A 6,923-nucleotide genomic window follows, 5' to 3' on the forward strand; every position below is an offset into this window, starting at 1 on the left:
ATTTTTTTTTGTCACCCCCTAGAAGGGGTGAGATTGTGCCAAAGTTCATGCACTTCCAGTAAAATTAGGTTTCATTGTAACTAAACCAGTGAAGGCCAAACCGCGGGCCGCATGCGGCCCTTCGTAATGACTCGTGCGGCCCGCGAACTGATTTGAGGGATGGCATAAATCATTTTTTTGATGACACAGGGGTCACTCAGTTCAGTCGTAGTACCTAGTACAAATTGTAGATCTGATTGCTTTCCGGTTTAAATCTTGTGGTTATTCCTAAAAATCGACTTTTGGTGCCGCCTATTTTACATTTTGGTATGCGCAAGAATGGCCAGAGTTCATTGCGGCCCGCGGACTCATGGAACGATCTGATTTGGCCCGCACCACGCCTATGCCTGGGCACCACTGAATTAAACCATCTCTACAGCAGTTGTTAATTGAACACTTTAGTATATATTGACAGGTTTGAAATCAACTTAGTTCGTAGCTAAAGAACAAAAATATATGCTGGAGATGGCTGGACCGATTTTGATGATCTTGGTGTCAAATGAAAGGTCTAATTGTCCCATTGTTCGCCATTAAATTTCATTTTGATCGGACTTTTAGCTCAAAAGTTATGTATAAAAATACGAAAAATATGGGACTTCATTATCGCATAGGTCCTTTAACCGATTTGAACATAATTGGTTACAATGGAAGGGGAGCCTTTTAAAACCTTAACTTCTAAATTTCATGATGAATGGACTTGTGGTTTGAAAGTTACATAAAGATATGTAAAAAAAAGTATTTAAAACGTAGTTTTGTTACATATAAGCATTAATAAAACCAAAATATATCAATCATGGGTCGACTGTAATCGATGCATGTGTGTATGTATGTATGTGTGATGTATGTATGTATGTATGTATGTATGTATATATGTATGTATGTATGTATGATGTATGTATATATGTATGTATGTATGATGTATGTATGTATGTAAATATGCGTGTATGTGTCTATGTAATTGCAATTCTGGAACTTGCTTGAAATTTTAAGAAATGTGAGAATCATTTCATTTGTCATTTTATTCACTTGGTGTTACTCGCAATCGGACTAGACAAGCAGAAAAGTTGTTTAAGTTGATTTAAGTATATAGGTTCCTGAGCCCTCTAACGGACAACATCGAAAAAACGATGTGATCAAGTTAATAGCTATTTTTTTTATGAAAATGCATACAAAAGAAAGTCAAGTTTTGTGCAAAAATAATTATCTGAAGAAGTGCCAGGTAAGGAAAAGCCCAATTTCTCTGTTTCGTTTTTTATATCTAATGCTCTACCCAGTTATGTTTTCACTAAAATATAATACATAATTGAAGTCAAGCATTTAAATCACTCATAGACAAATTTTGAGGTTAATCTTTTTGTTCTAGATATCCTTTTTTGAAACATGAAAAAGCAAATAATCGCGCTATAGTATATTGTGTGTTTGTTTGTGCTGATAAATAACTTCGTTTTTTTTAATGTATTGTCTATCAATAATTCCCGTGACTGCATCGAATATATAGTTTTAAACCGTGTTGTGAAGTGGAAATAAATAATAACCCGCCTGTGCTCTGTAAACCGCAAGACTTGTGCAATTACATTTGGCTGCTGTGTTGAGTGAGAATTGTACCAACCAACAACAATGATATTGTGTCTAACGCACCATCCGCTGCATACCAACCGCGCGTATTTCTATCGAAAGCATCATATTACTGCTACTGCTACTACTGTTTGGGATGGAACGCATCTGTGGTAAATGCGAAAAGGATATTCGAGATATTGAACCAGCTCAATGCGGCTTCTGTGATACATTTTTCCACGCAAGACCAGAGTGCTCTGATGTAACTCGCAGTAATTTGCAACAATGGTTCAGCTGCGGCAAAGCATTGTGGATATGTCCTGAATGCCGAGTGTTATTCGATAACCGAACAATGCGTGGCGTTTTGAAAAATCTTTTCTCCGACCGTTCAACTGCGATTGACGATCTACGCAATCAAGTCCTAGAACTGACTGACTTGGTTAAAAGCCTGCAAGCTGAAATAACAAAAAATTACTCGGTGTGCATGATGAAATTTGATAATATTTCGGTCCCAGCGGATACGCCACGGTGTGTCCCCAATGTGAATACCGATTTTATAAGGGCGTCATCAGCTATTTGGCCATCATTGTCGGAAAAGCAGCATGAAGACGACCAAAACCTATTCGCTAAGCCTCCTAGATCCTCAGTCAGCTATGGCACGAAGGATTTCGATTTCAGCGACCTTTCAGTAACCTGTTTTGCGGCTAAACCCCCGGCTGAAAAATTTTGGCTCTATCTTACTGGCTTTCATCCAAGCATAACCAATGAGGACGTAACCAAAATCACATGCCGCTGTCTAGACCTCAACGAACCGATTGATGTTATCCGTCTCATACCGCGTGGCAAGGATGCTACGAAGTATTCTTTCGTGTCATTTAAGATAGGACTTAAACCGGGCATCAAAGAAAAATCGCTACAAGCCTCAACTTGGCCCAAAAACATTAAATTTCGGGAGTTCATTCAACTCGGCTCAAAAAACCGTCCACCAGTCAACCTGCGGAACAACCGTTCACCAGAGAAAGTGTCACCGATAATTCCAGCTACGGAACCAGCGGAACGTGGTATAGATTTATTACTGCAAGAGTAACTTCAGACCATCTGCCGCTGCCGGGACGCATACTCCAAAGCATAATAGTAGCCCCTTGCCCCGCCGAGACAGTAGCGCCGTTTTCTGTTACCAATTTAAGCTCCTTCAGCCGTCCCGGAACTGTACTCGGGTCTGGGGAAGGGGTCTTCCAACCCACATTCTCAGGCAAGTATGTGTGCAGTACTGAACACTCAAGTTTGTTTAAATAGTTTCCGGATTCCAGATGCAACCTCGATTATTCCATTTCGACTTCGGATCTTAAATTGCGATGCGACCGTTCAGTCGTAACACCCGGGTTTTCTACTACAAGGATCTTCCGCGACGGAGTAGAGAGCACAGTTGACAAACCGTGTTCACCATCGGTAAACCGCCAACTTTTTTCGATATATTACCAGAATACCAGAGGTCTACGTACAAAAACGAGCGAATTGTATGGGTCACTTGCTGCTAGTGACTATGACATCATCGTCTTTACTGAAACGTGGCTTAATGAGAGCTTCTCCAACGCCGAACTCACCCACATATACACATTGTATCGCTGTGACCGTAACCCACAATCAAGTCGGCTACTCAGAGGCGGAGGCGTTTTGGTCGGAGTAAGAATGACTCTAAACAGCTCTTCCGTGCATCTGGCTGATGCAGACAGTTTGGAGCAAACCACGGTTAAGATTAAGTTTCGTGACTCATCGCTTTTCATCTGCGTTGTGTATATTCCCCCGAACTCCGAAGCTGATCGTTACGTAAAACACTCTGAGTGTATCCAAGAATTATGTGATTTGAAAAATGCGCGGAACGCTCTTCTTATCATAGGGGACTACAACCTGCCGCACCTTCAGTGGTGCTATGATACCGAATTGGGTCAACTGCTTCCCACAAATGCTACTACTAACCAAGAACTTGTTTTGGTGGAACATGTTGTTGATGCTGGGCTTCAGCAACTGAACACACTTACTAATGCCAACAACAGAATTCTAGACCTGGCTTTCACGAACGATGCTGGTTGCTTTGAACTATTGTAGCCTCCTACAGGGCTACTCACAATAGATGCTCACCATAAGCCATTTGTTCTGACGTACCACTCAGTCATCAATATGGTCCCGGAGTGCTGGAGTCAAGATTATGATTTCAATCGCTGTAATTTTGCCGACTTGAATACCTTATTCGACGAAATCAACTGGAGACAACTGCTAACCAGTTTATCATGCGACGATGCGATTCAGCAGCTTTATTCTATTGTGAAGACAACGCTACGTGATAAAGTGCCGACAAAAAACCTCACAACACGCTACAAGAAGCTTCCTTGGTGGAATGCGGAGCTTCAAAACTTGCGCAACCGATTGCGTAAAGCGAGAAAACAGTACTTTCGATCCAAAACGACAACTGCTAAACTTAAAGTGCGCGAAATGGAAGAGCAGTACCACTCCCTTCGAATAATAAGTTTTAACGCATATATCAGCCGCACTCAAAACGACCTGCAACAAAACCCACAATCTTTTTGGTCCTATGTGAAACGCCTTAAACAAACGGACGGTTTGCTACAATCTGTACACCACGTCCACGGCGATCAGCCTGCTGAAAATCAAACTGATATTGCTTATCTATTCTCCATGTTTTTTCGCGGGGTACTGAACAACGATGAACCGCCCTTTGTAGAATCTTATTTAAACAGTCTACCTCAGCTTGGTGCATCGATTCCGCTCCTGTCATTCTCGCCAAACGATGTCCTTGTTAAACTTCGGTCACTCGATATTTCAAAAGGCTCTGGACCCGATTGTCTCCCGCCCGTCCTCTTTAAAAACTGCGCAGAGTTCCTTGCAGCTCCTTTGAGCATCATCTTTAACAAATCTCTTAGCGAAGGTGTCTTCCCTACTTGCTGGAAAACCGCTACGATAATACCCATTCATAAGGCCGGAAGCATTCATGACGTGAAGAACTACAGAGCAATATCTATCCTCAGTAGTCTTCCAAAAATCCTAGAGTGTTTAATCCTGGATGCAGTATACCCTCACGTTCATCATTTTATCAGCGAAGATCAACATGGGTTTATGAAAAAGCGTTCTACAACTACCAATATGATGTCATATGTCTCCTCTCTAGTACGTAGCGTCGAAAAAAGAGTGCACGTCGACGCTGTATATGTAGACTTCTCAAAGGCCTTCGATCGTGTACCGCATAGACTCGTCGTAGAAAAACTGAAACGGAGCGGTTTTCCCGATTGGTTGACAACGTGGATTTCTTCATACCTGAGTAACCGAAGCGCGTCTGTACGAATTGGAGGCATCTTGTCGCAACCGTTTAATATCTGCTCTGGTGTCCCACAAGGTAGCCACCTGGGTCCGCTGCTCTTTGTTTTGTTCGTCAATGACTTATGCAACTTACTCAAGGCACCGAAATTTATGTTTGCCGATGATCTCAAGTTCTTCCGTGCGATTACTTCAGTTGATGATTGTATCGTACTCCAGGAAGACATTGATCTGCTTGTGGAATGGTGTGCAACAAATGGAATGGAAGCTAACGTTAAAAAGTGTCACATTATAACGTTCACTCGCCAGCGCACAGTGGGACCATTCTGGAAAAAGGCGGTCAAAAGTCTTTTCTCGCTTTTCCTGACGTTTTCGAGCTTAGGTATCTTAGGAGAAGTTTCATAAAAAAGTATTCTGCATCTAATGACATTTTTATATAATTATATATTAAGGGGATAACAAATTTGAAAAAATTAATTTTTTATAGAAACTAGATAGCATGGTCATGTGTTCGGCAAAGTTGTAGAACTTTGAATTTCATTGAACTTTGCCGAAGATACTATGTATCTGCATCATATGGTTTGCGAGATATAATTGACTTTCTTTCGTGACCCCCTTAAAATCAGTTTTTTAAACTTCTTGTACACAAAACCTCATCTAACAGGTTCGACATGTTCTACAAACTTTTGGATAATATCAAAATACGTAGCTTTCTAGAAGGTGTATATATCATATGTTGCTTTATTTGCTTTGAAAATGGATTTGAAGCATAAATTTTACCGTTTTTACAACTAATTTTTTCCGTAAATAGGCAGTTACTGGCAGCTAAAGTTAGCATCGCTTGAACCTCCATAGAATGTAGTATAAGTGTGCCAAAAAATTTTGGCCGGGTCTGGCCGGGCATTTTGGTTATTTCAATTACATACATATATGCTGGTTTTAATAAGTTATCAGGGTTTTTTTCATTCGTACATGTTCATAATAATTTCACAGGACCTCGTCCACGTCTGCTTCGCTATCTGTTGCAGAATTATCTTCGTTCTGGGATTTTTGTAAAAGTTTGTATGCTGCTGGTAACAACCGCATTGATTTTTTTACTGTTGGTTTTCTTAAAGTTGAAATCAATGGATCCGACGTCATTAACAATTTTTTGAAAACATTTTCGTTTGACGATATTCTGTTCAGAAATCAGATTATTTCAATAATTACATAAAATCATGATTAATTACTGTTAACATACCTTGAACATTTACGTGCACGCTTTATGTCTTTGATACGGCACTCTTGCGGTTCTTCCGAAAGACGACTGACTGGTAGAACAGCTGCATCTATTATTTTTTCTATTACCGTGAATTAACCACAATATCGACAAACGAAGATGTTTTCAGAATATTTTTAATGACGTCGGATCCATTAATTTCAACTTTAAGAAGACCAATAGTAAAAAAAAAATCAATGCGGTTGTTACCAGCAGCATACAAACTTTTACAAAAATCCTAGAACGAAAATAATTCTGCAACAGATAGCGAAACAGACGTGGACGAGGTCCTGTGAAATTATTATGAACATGTACGAATAATAAAACCATGATAACTTACTAAAACCAGCATATATGTATGTAATTCGTAATTGAAATAACCAAAATGCCCGGCCAGACCCGGCCAAAATTTTTTGGCACACTTATACTACATTCTATGGCGGTTCAAGCGATGCTAACTTTAGCTGCCAGTAGCTGCCTATTTACGGAAAAAATTACTTGTAAAAACGGTAAAATTTATGCCTCAAATCCATTTTTAAAGCAAATAAAGCAACATATGATATATACACCTTCTAGAAAGTTGCGTATTTTGATAGTATCCAAAAGTTTGTAGAACATGTCGAACCTGTTAGATGAGGTTTTGTGTACAGGAAGTTTAAAAAACTGATTTTAAGAGGGTCCCGACAGAAAGTCAATTATATCTCGCAAACCATATGATGCAGATACTTAGTATCTACGGCAA

This window comes from Sabethes cyaneus, chromosome 3 (genome assembly GCF_943734655.1).
Source record: "Sabethes cyaneus chromosome 3, idSabCyanKW18_F2, whole genome shotgun sequence".
NCBI lineage: Eukaryota > Metazoa > Arthropoda > Insecta > Diptera > Culicidae > Sabethes > Sabethes cyaneus.